This window comes from Ranitomeya imitator, chromosome 2 (assembly GCF_032444005.1).
Source record: "Ranitomeya imitator isolate aRanImi1 chromosome 2, aRanImi1.pri, whole genome shotgun sequence".
NCBI lineage: Eukaryota > Metazoa > Chordata > Amphibia > Anura > Dendrobatidae > Ranitomeya > Ranitomeya imitator.
The window spans coordinates 834,996,976-835,013,462 of NC_091283.1; positions in this window are offsets into that span (position 1 = coordinate 834,996,976).

Below are 16,487 nucleotides of genomic sequence, written 5' to 3' on the forward strand. Positions count from 1 at the left end.
TCCAACTAAACCCCAGGGATGTTATAAGAATCCAACTAAACCCCAGGGATGTTATAAGAATCCAACTAAACACCAGGAATGTTATAAGAATCCAACTAAACACCAGGGATATTGGAAGAATCCCACTAAACACCAGGAATGTTATAAGAATCCAACTAAACCCCAGGGATGTTATAAGAATCCAACTAAACACCAGGAATGTTATAAGAATCCAACTAAACACCAGGGATATTGGAAGAATCCCACTAAACACCAGGAATGTTATAAAAATCCAACTAAACTCCAGGAATGTTATAAGAATCCAACTAAACACCAGGAATGTTATAAGAATCCAACTAAACACCAGGGATGTTATAAGAATCCCACTAAACACCAGGGATATTGGAAGAATCCCACTAAACACCAGGAATGTTATAAAAATCCCACTAAACTCCAGGGATGTTATAAGAATCCCACTAAACTCCAGGAATGTTATAAAAATCCAACTAAACTCCAGGAATGTTATAAGAATCCAACTAAACACCAGGAATGTTATAAGAATCCAACTAAACACCAGGGATGTTATAAGAATCCCACTAAACACCAGGGATATTGGAAGAATCCCACTAAACACCAGGAATGTTATAAAAATCCAACTAAACTCCAGGAATGTTATAAGAATCCAACTAAACACCAGGAATGTTATAAGGATCCCACTAAACTCCAGGGATGTTATAAGAATCCCACTAAACACCAGGAATGTTATAAGAATCCAACTAAACACCAGGGATATTGGAAGAATCCCACTAAACACCAGGGATGTTATAAGAATCCCACTAAACTCCAGGGATGTTATAAGAATCCTACTAAACACCAGGAATGTTATAAGAATCCAACTAAACACCAGGAATGTTATAAAAATCCAACTAAACTCCAGGAATGTTATAAGAATCCAACTAAACACCAGGAATGTTATAAGAATCCAACTAAACCCCAGGGATGTTATAAGAATCCAACTAAACACCAGGAATGTTATAAAAATCCAACTAAACACCAGGAATGTTATAAGAATCCAACTAAACCCCAGGGATGTTATAAGAATCCAACTAAACCCCAGGGATGTTATAAGAATCCAACTAAACACCAGGAATGTTATAAGAATCCAACTAAACACCAGGGATATTGGAAGAATCCCACTAAACACCAGGAATGTTATAAGAATCCAACTAAACCCCAGGGATGTTATAAGAATCCAACTAAACACCAGGAATGTTATAAGAATCCAACTAAACACCAGGGATATTGGAAGAATCCCACTAAACACCAGGAATGTTATAAAAATCCAACTAAACTCCAGGAATGTTATAAGAATCCAACTAAACACCAGGAATGTTATAAGGATCCCACTAAACACCAGTAATGTTATAAAAATCCAACTAAACACCAGGAATGTTATAAGAATCCAACTAAACCCCAGGGATGTTATAAGAATCCAACTAAACACCAGGAATGTTATAAGAATCCAACTAAACCCCAGGGATGTTATAAGAATCCAACTAAACACCAGTAATGTTATAAAAATCCAACTAAACACCAGGAATGTTATAAGAATCCAACTAAACCCCAAGGATGTTATAAGAATCCAACTAAACCCCAGGGATGTTATAAGAATCCCACTAAACACCAGGAATGTTATAAGAATCCAACTAAACACCAGGGATATTGGAAGAATCCCACTAAACACCAGGAATGTTATAAAAATCCAACTAAACTCCAGGAATGTTATAAGAATCCAACTAAACACCAGTAATGTTATAAGAATCCAACTAAACACCAGGAATGTTATAAGAATCCAACTAAACACCAGGAATGTTATAAGGATCCCACTAAACTCCAGGGATGTTATAAGAATCCCACTAAACACCAGGGATATTGGAAGAATCCCACTAAACACCAGGAATGTTATAAAAATCCAACTAAACACCAGGAATGTTATAAGAATCCAACTAAACACCAGTAATGTTATAAGAATCCAACTAAACACCAGGAATGTTATAAGAATCCAACTAAACACCAGGAATGTTATAAGGATCCCACTAAACTCCAGGGATGTTATAAGGATCCCACTAAACTCCAGGGATGTTATAAGGATCCCACTAAAATCCAGGGATGTTATAAGGATCCCACTAGGCAACAGGGATTTATCAGTACCCCCACTAAACACCAGGGATGTTATAAGAATCCAACTAAACACCAGGGATGTTATAAGAATCCAACTAAACACCAGGGATATTACTGTATAAGAATCCCACTAAACACCAGGGATGTTATAAGGATCTCACTAGACATCAGGGATGTTATAAGAATCCCACTCAATACCAGGGATATTGGAAGAATCCCAATAAACACCAGGGATATTATAAGAATCCTACTAAACACCAGGGATGTTATAAGGGTCACACTAGACATTAAGGATGTTATAAGGATCCCATGAGACACTGGTGATGTTATAAGGATCCCACTAGACATCAGGGATGTTATAAGGATCCCATGAGACACCAGGGATATTATAAAAACCCCAGTAGATAACAGGGATATTATTATGTTACTAGATCCCAGGTATATTAGAAAGACCCTACTAGATGCCAGAATATTATATGGTTTTTTTACTAGCCTTCAGGGATATTATCAGTATTTCCCTAGATAACAGGGATGTTATTAGGACACCACTAGACACAATGGATATTACAAATATTTTACTAGACACCAAGAATATTACAATGAGCCCTGATGAAGGTTGCAAAACACGTGTTGAGGAATTTGCACTAGAGAGTTTATATCTATCACCATCATGTCATCAGGAAACACTTCCTAGAATTGTGTTATGATTAGACCATTAATTGTTTTTGGCTAGTGATTATTCATGCTTCATCTCATATTATGTTCTTATACTAATTTATTATTTTTGTATTGCTTTTAGTCTATTGCTGGTACTAGATACAACTAAAGCGGCATGAAAAAGTTTGGGCACCCCTGGTCAAAATGACTGTTATTGTGAACAATTAGGCAGGGTTCACATTGTGCTAGGGCAGTCAGTTCAACACATGCGTTAAACGAACTGTGCAACGCAAGTGCCTTTTAAAGATCACGTTATGCGATCGTGCTAGCGCAGATGCTCCATCTGTGCTATCGGTGACAGACCCCGAAACGCTGCAGACCCCGTCCGAGGGTCCGTCACAGAATGACGGCACGTCGCTAACGCATGCAGATTATGACATGCGTTAGCGATGCACTACATATTGGTAGTCAATGGGTGCACTAACGCATCAGTTACATAGCGTTAGTGCCGCTATGTAACGGATGCCGTCAGTGCATAGCCATTAATGCAATGTGATCCTAGCCTTAAGCAAGTTGAAGATTAAATGATCTCTAAAAGCCCTAAAGTTAAAGACGACACATTTCATTTGTATTTAGGCAAAAAAATACATATATTTTTTCATTTTTTACATTTAAAAAATTACAAAAAAGAAAATACGCTGACGTAAAAGTTTGCGCACCCTGCATGGTTAGTACCTAGTAGCACCCTTTTGAAAGTATCACTGGTTGTAAATGCATTTTGTATGTTTTTGTTTGAAGGATTTTCAGCCATTCTTCCAGTTCTGTGAGATTCCTGGGTCATCTTCCACACTCTGCTATTTTGAGGTTTAGATTTTCAATGATGTTCAGATCAGGGGACTGTGAGGGCCATTGTAAAACCTTCAGCTCGCGTCTTTTGAGGTAATTTATTGTGGATTTTAGAGTGTGTTTGGGATCATTATCCATTATTGAAGCCATCCTCTTCCTCTTTTCACCTTCAGCTTTTTTACAGATGGAGTTATGTTTGCATCAAGAATTTGTTGAAATTTCATTGAATCCATTCTTCCCTCTACCCATGAAATGTTCCCCGAGCCATTGGCTGCAGCACAATCCTAAAGCATGAATGATCCACCCCCATGCTTAATATTTGGCAAGTGTTCTTTTCCTGAAATTCTGTGCCCTTTTTCTCCACACAAACCTTTGATCATTCTGGCCACAGAGTTCTATTTTAATCTCATCGGTCCACAGGACTTGTTTCCAAAATGCATCAAACTTGTTTGGATGTTCTTTTGCACACCTCTGATGCTGAATTTTATGGTGAGGATGCAGGAGAGGTTTTCTTCTGATGACTCTTCCACGAAGGCCATATTTGTGCAGGTGTCTTTGAACAGTAGTACAATGTACCACAACTAACACAGTCTGCTAAATCTTTCTGAAGGTCTTTATACAGTCAAGCAGGGTTCTGATTTGCCTCTCTAGCAATCCTATGAGCAGCTTTCACTGAAATTTTGCTTGGTCTTCCAGACCTTACCTTGACCTCCATTGTTCCTGATAACTGCCATTTCTTAATTACATACTGAGGAAAGGGCAACTTGAAAACACTTTACTATCTTCTTATAGCCTTCTCATACTTTGTGGGCCTCCACCATTTTCATTTTCAGAGTGCTAGACAGCTGCTTCGAAAAACCCTTTGTTTCTGTTTTTGGCACAAAGTTAGAGGAGGCTGGATTTTTATAAAGCTGGGAAATTTGCATCACCTGGCCTTTCCTAACGATGATAGTTTACAAGCCTTAAGCCTAACAGGCTAATTAAGGTCTGAAACCTTGGTCAAAGTTATCTGAGCACACAAATCTCCAAGGGTGCCTAAACTTTTAGGCTATGTGCACACGTTGCGGATTATGCTGCGGATCCGCAGCGGATCTGCAGCTGTGGGTCCGCAGCAGCTTTCCATGCACTTACAGTACCATGTAAACCTATGGAAAACACTATCAGCAGTGCCCATGCTGCAGAAAAAAAAACGGGCCAGGGGTGCCTAAACTTTTACTTGCCACTGTATATATACAACTACAGGTTGTGTCATTTTTTAATCTCTTTTGTTTTCATGTGTGGATTTTTTTAGGCTGCATTGAGGCATTAAGGATTTCTTTCTATTTTTAGATTTATTTTTGTGATTAATAAAGTAATCTATTTTTTAACAATCATGTATTCTATTATATTTTCGTATATTATAGGCTATATGTTTGATTTTTTTTCTATAATTTTTATTTACCTTTTGCTCTGTTGTTTTTTTTGTAGGATTAAATATTACAAGGACTCCACTAGACACCAGGGATATTATAAGGACCCCATTAGATGCCTTGATATTATAAGTATTTTGCTAGACACCATGGATATTATAATTATCCTATCAGCCATTTATAAGTATCTCACTTGATAACAGGGATATTATAAGTTCTACACAAGGCACCAGGGATATTATAATGATTTTTTAAAATATGTTTTTAGGTATTTATAAGGGAACGTGACATCGATCCTGGGGTGGCATAATGTTTGGTAGTTGGACCCTTAAAGTCTTAATGCCAGGTGCAATAACATCTCAGCACTACATTGATTTGTTGATGGAATCAGTGGTTCGGCCATTTATCCAAAGTGTTTTACTAGCAATTTTTCCACACGATACCTCCAGGCCACATGTTGCTGGTGAAACAGTGAGCAGCCTGCACAGTCTGAACCTGCTCCCATGGCTGCAGCGTCTCCATTGAGCACATCGGGGACGTCATTGGTTGGTGATCACACAGGAGCTGCCAGCAGTGGATCTTGATGATTTTATTGAAGCCTCCACAGGTCCATGAGATCTATTTAGGACTGCATGCCGTTTGTATTGTAAAATCTGCTGAAATATACACTTTAAGCTTTTCTAGGATCCAGTGAAGTACCCCAGGAAAGTGAACTGCAGTCACTGTGGTACGAGTATGGAGCATGTACTATAGTGAGGTGCGAGCCGACAGCCAATCAGTGCTTGCACGTCCATGATGCAGGTGTTTTGCTAGTGAAATGCCCAAGGTGATTGGTTGCTGAGCAGATCTCACCTGCCGCAGAAGCGACCATTTGTGGCATTATATGGTGAATGTGGTTTTATGTTACAGTGGCCCAGGGAAGACAATCGTACCCTGATAATATTGTAACCTGAGGATGCAGACAGGTCACTGTACAACCCTTCTGAGCTTTTCTTACTCTGAGCCACAGTCCTTCTTGTCGGTAGAAAAATATTACATTCTTGATAACAGTAACAATTTGTTGTGACTTTTGGCTGTAACCGGTGAAGGTCGCAGGGCTCACACTCTATAAATACCTCTATATCTCTAATGATGCATAAAGAATGCAAATAAAACTGTAAAATTCCATTCATTGTCCCCAATGTCTGGTGCTGAAGAATTAAGATTTTCCTTCAGTAGAATTATGGGTCCGAGGCCGATCTGTGATAACAGCCCATAGCATTATCCTCCTCCTCCACCATCTGTATGGGGGGGCACAATGCAGTCAGGGGGTAACTGGGAATCACCAAACCCAGACTCCTCCATCAGAAGCAGATAGAGAAGTGTGATCCGTCACTGCACAGAACACGTCTCCTCCAGAGTCCAGTGATGGCGGCTTTACACCACTCCATCCGACGCTCGGCATTGTGCTTGGTGATGTACGGCTGCATGCAGCTGCTCGGCCATGAAGCTCCCGATGGGGGCGCAGTGTTCATGCTGATACCAGAGGAGGCCTGTACTCTGCAATTATGGGGTCAGCAGAGCGGTGGTTGCTTTTCTGTCCTCTCCTCCTCAGCACGTGGTGAACCCACTCTGTAATGTTACTTCATGGCTGAGTTGCTGCGGTTCCTTCAATTTCTCAATAATATCAGTCACAGCTGATGGGGTAAGATTCAGGAGGAAGAAATGTCATGGACGGACTTGTTACTCCTATTACAGGACCAGGCTGGTATCATTGAGCTCTGCACCACCGGCCATTCTGGTAGTAAAGGCAGACGGCATGTAGGGGACCGATGTTGTACACCGGGGGGCAGGGCCGGACTGGCCATCTGGCAATTGTGGCAAATTCCAGAAGGGCCGGTCTGGTCATGGGCCGCCTTGTCTGCTATGTTGTTAGCAGATTTGTTGTGGTCAAGACACAAACACTGTTAAGAGCTGTGGCGAATCACAAAGTTGCTGACTCCATCACTTACCCCAGCAGGCCACGGGTTTCACTGGAAATATCGGTCTTGTAGTAAATCTTGTTTCCTGCTTCCAGGGTAATATTAGTAGTATATCCCATCTGGTGCTTATACACCATAAAGATGGCTGTTATACACCAGGGGGCTGGATGTTATATACTGGGGAGCAATGGGGCTGGATGTTAAATACTGGGGGGCGAGGGACCGAATATTATACACTGAGGGCAATGGGACTGGATGTTATGCACTGGGGGCAATGAGGCTAGATGTTATACACTGGGGGTTGAGGGACCGGATATTATACACCATGGGTAATGAGGCTAGATGTTATACACTGGGGGTTGAGGGACCGGATATTATACACCATGGGTAATGAGGCTAGATGTTATACACTGGGGGTTGAGGGACCGGATATTATACACCATGGGTAATGAGGCTAGATGTTATACACTGGGGGTTGAGGGACCGGATATTATACACCATGGGTAATGAGGCTAGATGTTATACACTGGGGGTTGAGGGACCGGATATTATACACCATGGGTAATGAGGCTAGATGTTATACACTGGGGGTTGAGGGACCGGATATTATACACTGTGGGCAATGAGGCTAGATATTATACACTGGGGGTTGAGGGACCGGATATTATACACCGTGGGCAGTGAGGCTAGATGTTATACACTGGGGGTTGAGGGATCGGATATTATACACCGTGGGTAATGAGGCTAGATGTTATACACTGGGGGTTGAGGGACCGGATATTATACACCATGGGTAATGAGGCTAGATGTTATACACTGGGGGTTGAGGGACCGGATATTATACACCATGGGTAATGAGGCTAGATGTTATACACTGGGGGTTGAGGGATCGGATATTATACACCGTGGGCAGTGAGGCTAGATGTTATACACTGGGGGTTGAGGGACCGGATATTATACACCATGGGCAATGAGGCTAGATGTTATACACTGGGGGTTGAGGGACCGGATAGTATACACCATGGGTAATGAGGCTAGATGTTATACACTGGGGGTTGAGGGACCGGATATTATACACCATGGGCAATGAGGCTAGATGTTATACACTGGGGGTTGAGGGACCGGATATTATACACCATGGGCAATGAGGCTAGATGTTATACACTGGGGGTTGAGGGACCGGATATTATACACCGTGGGTAATGAGGCTAGATGTTATACACTGGGGGTTGAGGGACCGGATATTGTACACCATGGGCAATGAGGCTAGATGTTATACACTGGGGGTTGAGGGACCGGATATTGTACACCATGGGTAATGAGGCTAGATGTTATACACTGGGGGTTGAGGGACCGGATATTGTACACCAAGGGCAATGAGGCTAGATGTTATACACTGGGGGTTGAGGGACCGGATATTGTACACCATGGGTAATGAGGCTAGATGTTATACACTGGGGGTTGAGGGACCGGATATTGTACACCATGGGCAATGAGGCTAGATGTTATACACTGGGGGTTGAGGGACCAGATATTATACACCATGGGCAGTGAGGCTAAATGTTATACACTGGGGGTTGAGGGACCAGATATTATACATCATGGGCAATGAGGCTAGATGTTATACACTGGGGGTTGAGGGACCGGATATTATACACTGGGGCTGGATGTTATGCACTGCTGGCCGAGAAGCCGGATGTTATACCCCTGGGGGGCGAAGGACCCGATATTTTACTCTTGGAGTCAATGGTACTGAATTAATTCAAGATTAAGACATGTGGCCAATGCTTTTGTCCAAATAGCGTATTTGGTATTCTTGCACCTATCAGGTGTTAGTGATGCAGAATTGAGAGTAATTTTATCACATTGTGTTCCCCTCTAATCAAACGCACGGTTGGCACAGATTCATAATAGGCAATAAGTCGTGGGAGCAGAAGATCTGACAGACGGAAATTTATGAAGTTCCTGAGGGAGTTTTGTGGTTTAAAAAATAATAATCTTTAATCATTATGTAATCGAATGTTTTGAAACTTTCTAACAACCTTTATGTTTCAATCTCTCGCAGTAGAGTCCAATTACTTTGGTAGATTTTCTACCAGACTCACATTGGCAGCAGATTGTTAAGATCCATTTACGCGGAGCAATCATTGTCCTCACACGTTTAGTACTGCGCTTTTCTTCCGTTTTCCTCTCTCCTATACTGATTTTCACATACAATCATCTATAGGTGCATCACATTGTGTGAGCTGACTACGTATGTAATTACATTGTCCTCACCTCAGTCAGTATTTAATTGGCTGCTTGGAAGGTTCTCTGTACATGGTTTTACCATTCATTTTATGTCATTTGTAACTTTGTGTGTGCGCCTGCCTCTTTCAGCCACCACATAACCATTTGTACATTTAATTAAAGATTTTTAATATTTGCACCATACTCTGATGCACTGACCCTTTTTTTTTAGCCTTCTCTGTTGGTTTTCCAATAGTATTAACCCTAAAGCTGACCATAGACAAAAGGTGATTCTTTACTCACATAAGAAATTTGGAGGACATACACCGTCAGCGATACAAATTCACATGGCACGCATCAACGGGTTTCAGGAGTCTGCGCGCCCTTAATCTTCATGAATTTGTATCACTGACTGTGTAAAGTCCTCTGAATGTCTTATATGAATAAAGAATCACAGTTCGTGGAGCTGCAGTCTCTTCATTTGTACATTCTCTACACCTTGACAAGGCGCTTCCGGGCTCTGAACACCCTCAAGATGCAGACACGGTGAGCTGGATTTTAGTTTACATAATTTAGTTGTTGGCCGAGCAATGCCAGCCATGGTGCCCCCATACCAACGAAAGCCATGGTGCCCCCATACCAACGAGAGCCATGGTGCCCCCATACCAACGAAAGCCATGGTGCCCCCATACCAACGAAAGCCATGGTGCCCCCATACCAACGAAAGCCATGGTGCCCCCATACCAACGAAAGCCATGGTGCCCCCATACCAACGAGAGCCATGGTGCCCCCATACCAACAAAAGCCATGGTGCCCCCATACCAACGAAAGCCATGGTGCCCCCATACCAACGAAAGCCATGGTGCCCCCATATCATTGTTAACCACAGTGCCTCCATACAGTGCCCCCGCAACATTGTCAGCCACAACACCCCCATATCAGTGCCCCCGCAACATTGTCAGCCACAACACCCCCATATCAGTGCCCCCGCAACATTGTCAGCCACAACACCCCCATATCAGTGCCCACATATCATTGTCAGCCACAATGCCCCCATATCATTGTCAGCCACAACACCCCCTTATCAGTGCCCCCGTAACATTGTCAGCCACAACACCCCCATATCAGTGCCCACATATCATTGTCAGCCACAACACCCCCTTATCAGTGCCCACATATCATTGTCAGCCACAACACCCCCATATCAGTGCCCACATATCATTGTCAGCCACAACACCCCCATATCAGTGCCCACATATCATTGTCAGCCACAACACCCCCATATCAGTGCCCACATATCATTGTCAGCCACAACACCCCCTTATCAGTGCCCACATATCATTGTCAGCCACAACACCCCCATATCAGTGCCCACATATCATTGTCAGCCACAACACCCCCATATCAGTGCAGCCATATCATTGTCAGCCACAACACCCCCATATCAGTGCCCACATATCATTGTCAGCCACAACACCCCCATATCAGTGCCCACATATCATTGTCAGCCACAACACCCCCTTATCAGTGCCCACATATCATTGTCAGCCACAACACCCCCATATCAGTGCCCACATATCATTGTCAGCCACAACACCCCCTTATCAGTGCCCACATATCATTGTCAGCCACAACACCCCCATATCAGTGCCCACATATCATTGTCAGCCACAACACCCCCATATCAGTGCCCACATATCATTGTCAGCCACAACACCCCCATATCAGTGCCCACATATCATTGTCAGCCACAACACCCCCATATCAGTGCCCACATATCATTGTCAGCCACAACACCCCCATATCAGTGCCCACATATCATTGTCAGCCACAACACCCCCTTATCAGTGCCCACATATCATTGTCAGCCACAACACCCCCATATCAGTGCCCACATATCATTGTCAGCCACAACACCCCCATATCAGTGCCCACATATCATTGTCAGCCACAACACCCCCATATCAGTGCAGCCATATCATTGTCAGCCACAGCACCCCCATATCAGTGCCCACATATCATTGTCAGCCACAACACCCCCATATCAGTGCCCACATATCATTGTCAGCCACAACACCCCCTTATCAGTGCAGCCATATCATTGTCAGCACAACACCCCCATATCAGTGCCCACATATCATTGTCAGCCACAACACCCCCATATCAGTGCCCACATATCATTGTCAGCCACAACACCCCCATATCAGTGCCCACATATCATTGTCAGCCACAACACCCCCATATCAGTCCCCACATATCATTGTCAGCCACAACACCCCCATATCAGTGCAGCCATATCATTGTCAGCCACAGCACCCCCATATCAGTGCAGCCATATCATTGTCAGCCACAGCACCCCCATATCAGTGCCCACATATCATTGTCAGCCACAACACCCCCATATCAGTGCCCACATATCATTGTCAGCCACAACACCCCCATATCAGTGCCCACATATCATTGTCAGCCACAACACCCCCATATCAGTCCCCACATATCATTGTCAGCCACAACACCCCCATATCAGTCCCCACATATCATTGTCAGCCACAACACCCCCATATCAGTGCAGCCATATCATTGTCAGCCACAGCACCCCCATATCAGTGCAGCCATATCATTGTCAGCCACAGCACCCCCTTATCAGTGCAGCCATATCATTGTCAGCCACAACACCCCCATATCAGTCCCCACATATCATTGTCAGCCACAACACCCCCATATCAGTGCAGCCATATCATTGTCAGCCACAGCACCCCCATATCAGTGCAGCCATATCATTGTCAGCCACAGCACCCCCATATCAGTGCCCACATATCATTGTCAGCCACAACACCCCCATATCAGTGCAGCCATATCATTGTCAGCCACAGCACCCCCATATCAGTGCTGCCATATCATTTTCAGCCACAACACCCCCATATCAGTGCCCCCATATCATTGTCACTCACAACGCCACCATATCAGTACCTGAACCTATACCACTGAAATGACAGAAAAATGACTGGCACATCCAAACTAGTGTGAATAGGTGCCTACCAGGAGCAGCTACCTCCATATACAATATACAAAAAAAGGTTGCACTCTAGAGAGGTGTCCACATTCACCCATGCATACAGACATTAGCTTTGGGGATTCCTGCTGGTAGGATCCGACCCGGTGCACATTGTCCTGCTACAATTTATTGGTAAGCGCCGCGTCTTATTATTACTTTAGGCTGTGGGATACTCTTCACCCACGGGCTGATTCCTACTGTGTACTGATGGCTGCTTTCCTGTCTGATATGACGCATGACACATATATAGTGGCAGTTTTCACTGGGGGATACTCACCTTCTTCTTAACCATCCTTTTCATTATATTATGTATTGACTTATTATGCACTTTATGCTTGTCAATTTAATAAAATTTACCAATTTTTCACTACCTCTACGCTCCGTTGGTACTCCTTTTTCTAGTAATATACAAAAAAGGTTGCACTCTAGAGAGGTGTCCACATTCACCCATGCATACAAACATTAGCCTTGGGTAAGTGTTCACATTTGGACAGGGAGGTCAGGGACCCATCAGATTAATGAGGCCACCTTGACGATGGTTGATGGGCTCACACTGTTTGGCCAAATTCTGTGCAAAGCGTCTCATAAATATTTTTCCTAATGTTCAAAAAGCCTTTTTGCTATTCATATTTCAGGTATTTCATATTCGACATGCTTTGGCACGATAGAGTGCAACCTATTTTTGTATATTGCCCTATACCACTGTGAGCCACAACGTCCCCATATTATTATTATTATTATTTATTGTTATAGTGCCATTTATTCCATGGCGCTTTACATGTGAGGAGGGGTATACATAATAAAAACAAGTACAATAATCTTAAACAATAGAAGTCATAACTGGTACAGGTGGAGAGAGGACCCTGCCCCCGAGGGCTCACAATCTACAAGGGATGGGTGAGGATACAGTAGGTGAGGGTAGAGCTGGTCATGCAGCGGTTTGGTCGATCGGTGGTTACTGCAGGTTATAGGCTTGTCGGAAGAGGTGGGTCTTCAGGTTCTTTTTGAAGGTTTCGATGGTAGGCGAGAGTCTGATGTGTTGTGGTAGAGAGTTCCAGAGTAGGGGGGATACGCGAGAGAAATCTTGTATGCGATTGTGGGAAGAGGAGGTAAGAGGGGAGTAGAGTAGGAGATCTTGTGAGGATCGGAGGTTGCGTGTAGGTAAGTACCGGGAGACGAGGTCACAGATGTATGGAGGAGACAGGTTGTGGATGGCTTTGTACGCCATGGTTATGGTTTTGTACTGGAGTCTCTGGGTAATGGGGAGCCAGTGAAGGGATTGACAGAGGGGAGAGGCCGGGGAATAGCGGGGGGACAGGTGGATTAGTCGGGCAGCAGAGTTTAGAATATATTGGAGGGGTGCGAGAGTGTTAGAGGGGAGGCCACAGAGCAGGAGGTTCCAGTAGTCAAGGCGAGAGATGATGAGGGCATGGACTAGGGTTTTTGCAGATTCTTGTTTAGGAATGTACAGATTCGTGAAATAGTTTTGAGTTGAAGTTGGCAGGAAGTGGAAAGAGCTTGGATATGTGGTTTGAAGGAGAGATCAGCGTCAAGGATTACCCCGAGGCAGCGAGCTTGTGGGACTGGGGAGAGTGGGCAGCCATTTACTGTAATGGATAGGTTCGTTGGGGGGGGTCACGTGAGATGGGGGAAAGATGATGAATTCTGTTTTGTCCATGTTAAGTTTCAGAAATCTAGCGGAGAAGAAGGATGAAATAGTAGACAGACCTTGAGGGATTCTGGTTAGTAGGGAGGTGATATCTGGTCCAGAGATGTAGATCTGTGTGTCATCAGCATAGAGGTGATACTGAAAGCCATGAGATTCTATGAGCTGTCCCAGGCCAAAGGTGTAAATGGAGAAGAGCAGGGGCCCTAGGACTGAACCTTGTGGGACTCTGACAGATAGGGGGCGAGGTGAGGAGGTGGTGTGTGAGTGGGAGACGCTGAATGTCCTGTCTGTTAGGTATGATGAGATCTAGGATAGGGCCAAGTCTGTGATGCCAAGGGATGAGAGGGTCTGTAGTAATAGGGAATGGTCCACTGTGTCAAAGGCAGCCGACAGGTCGAGGAGGAGGAGGATAGAGTAATATAGAAGGCAGAGGACAGGTCCAGGAGGAGGAGGACAGAGTAATATAGAAGACAGAGGACAGGTCCAGGAGGAGGAGGACAGAGTTGTGTCGCTTGCTCTTGGCGGTTAAGAGGTCATTGGTGACCTTAGTTAGGGCAGTTTCAGTGGAGTGGTGTGACCGGAAGCCTGATTGTAAGCGGTCGAAGAGGGAGCAAGAAGAGAGATGGGAGGACAGTTCAAGGTAGACGTGTTGTTCCAGTAGTTTGGAGGCATAGGGGAGCAGTGATACAGGGCGATAGCTAGATACAGAGGATGGGTCAAGAGAGGGCTTTTTGAGGATAGGTGTGATTGAGGCATGTTTAAAGCTTGAAGGGAAAACACGAGTTATTAGTGATAGGTTGAAGAGATGGGTTAGGGTTGGGATGAAGACTGTGGTGAGGTTTGGGATGAAGTGGGATGGGATCGGGTCAAGTGCACAGGTGGTGAGATGCAATCTTGAGAGTAGAGTGGAGAGTTGATCTTCTGTAATGGTGGAGAAGTTGGTTTTGGAGGCGGAAAGCTGGGAAGTCGGGAGGAAGGGCTCTGGGGATTGTTGACCAAAACTGTCTCTGATGTTATCAATCTTCTGCTTGAAAAATGAGGCAAAGTCTTCAGCTGAGATAAGTGGGGAGGGAGGAGGTGCTGGGGGACGGAGGAGAGAATTGAAGGTGTTGAATAACTGTTTAGGGTTGTGAGACAGGGAGGATATGAGAGATGAGAAGTAGGTTTGTTTAGCTGTGGCGAGTGCGGTCTTGAAAGTAGTGAGGGACTGTTTGAATGCGATGAAGTGCTCGTTGGAGTGGGATCTTTTCCATCTGCGCTCAGCAGCCCTGGAAGCTCGCCTCAGTTCTTTGGTCAGGCTGATGTGCCAGGGCTGTCTGTTGATTTTGCGAGCTTTGGTATGTGTAAGTGGGGCAGCAGATTCCAAAGCTACAGCTATTGTGGTGTTATATAGAGCAGCAGCGTTATCCGCATTGTGTAAGGAACTAATATCTGTGAGGAGGGAATCAGAGAATGAATGTAGGTCAAGATATTTAAGATTTCTGCGAAGGTGTGAAAGTTTGTGGGGTGGGGATTGTAGACATGGAGTGGAGAGGGAAGAGAATGTGAGAAGGTTGTGGTCAGAGAGAGGTAGAGGTGAGTTAGAGAGGTTAGATAGGGAGCAGAGGCGGGTGAAGATGAGGTCCAGTGTGTGACCATCTTTGTGGGTGGCTGTAGAAGACCATTGAGTGAGGCTGAAGGAGGAAGTGAGAGATAGAAGTTTAGTGGCAGCTGAGAGGGAAGTGTCAATGGGGATGTTGAAGTCGCCCATGATGATAGTGGGGATGTCCGCGGAAAGGAAATGAAGTAGCCAGGTGGTGAGGTGGTCAAAGTAGGTGGTGGCTGGCCCTGGGGGGCGGTAAATGACAGCCAGTTGGAGGTTGGAGGGGAAGTAGATGCGCACAGAGTGCACCTCAAAGGAAGGGAGGGTAACAGAAGGTAGCAGTGGGATTGGGGTCAAGGAGCAGTTATCCGACAGGAGAAAACCAACTCCTCCGCCATGTTTGCTGCTGGGGCGGGTGTGTGAGAAAGGTGGAAGCCACCGTAAGAGAGTGCAGCAGGGGAGGCTGTGTCAGAAGGGGTGAGCCAGGTTTCGGTGATGGCGAGGATGGAAAGTTTGGTAGTAACAAAAAGATCATGGATGTAGGAAAGCTTGTTACAGACAGAGCGAGCGTTCCACAGAGCTCCTGTTAGTGGGTGGGTGAATGGGTATAAGGTTAGAGAGGTTACGGAAGTTTGTGATGGAGCGTGGATGGGAGGTAGAAATGACTGTGGGAATGTGGTGAGGAGGACCAGGATTTGGAGAGATATCACCAGCAGTGAGAAGGAGCAGAAAAAGTGTTAGCAGGTGAGGTCTCCATATTAGTACTGGCCATACTACGCCCGTAACAGTGCCAACCACCGTGTCTCCATATCAGTGCTGGCCATACTGCACCCATAACAGTGCCAACCACTGTGTCTCCATATTAGTGCCGGACATACTACGCCCATAACACTGCCAACCACAGTGTCTCCATATTAGT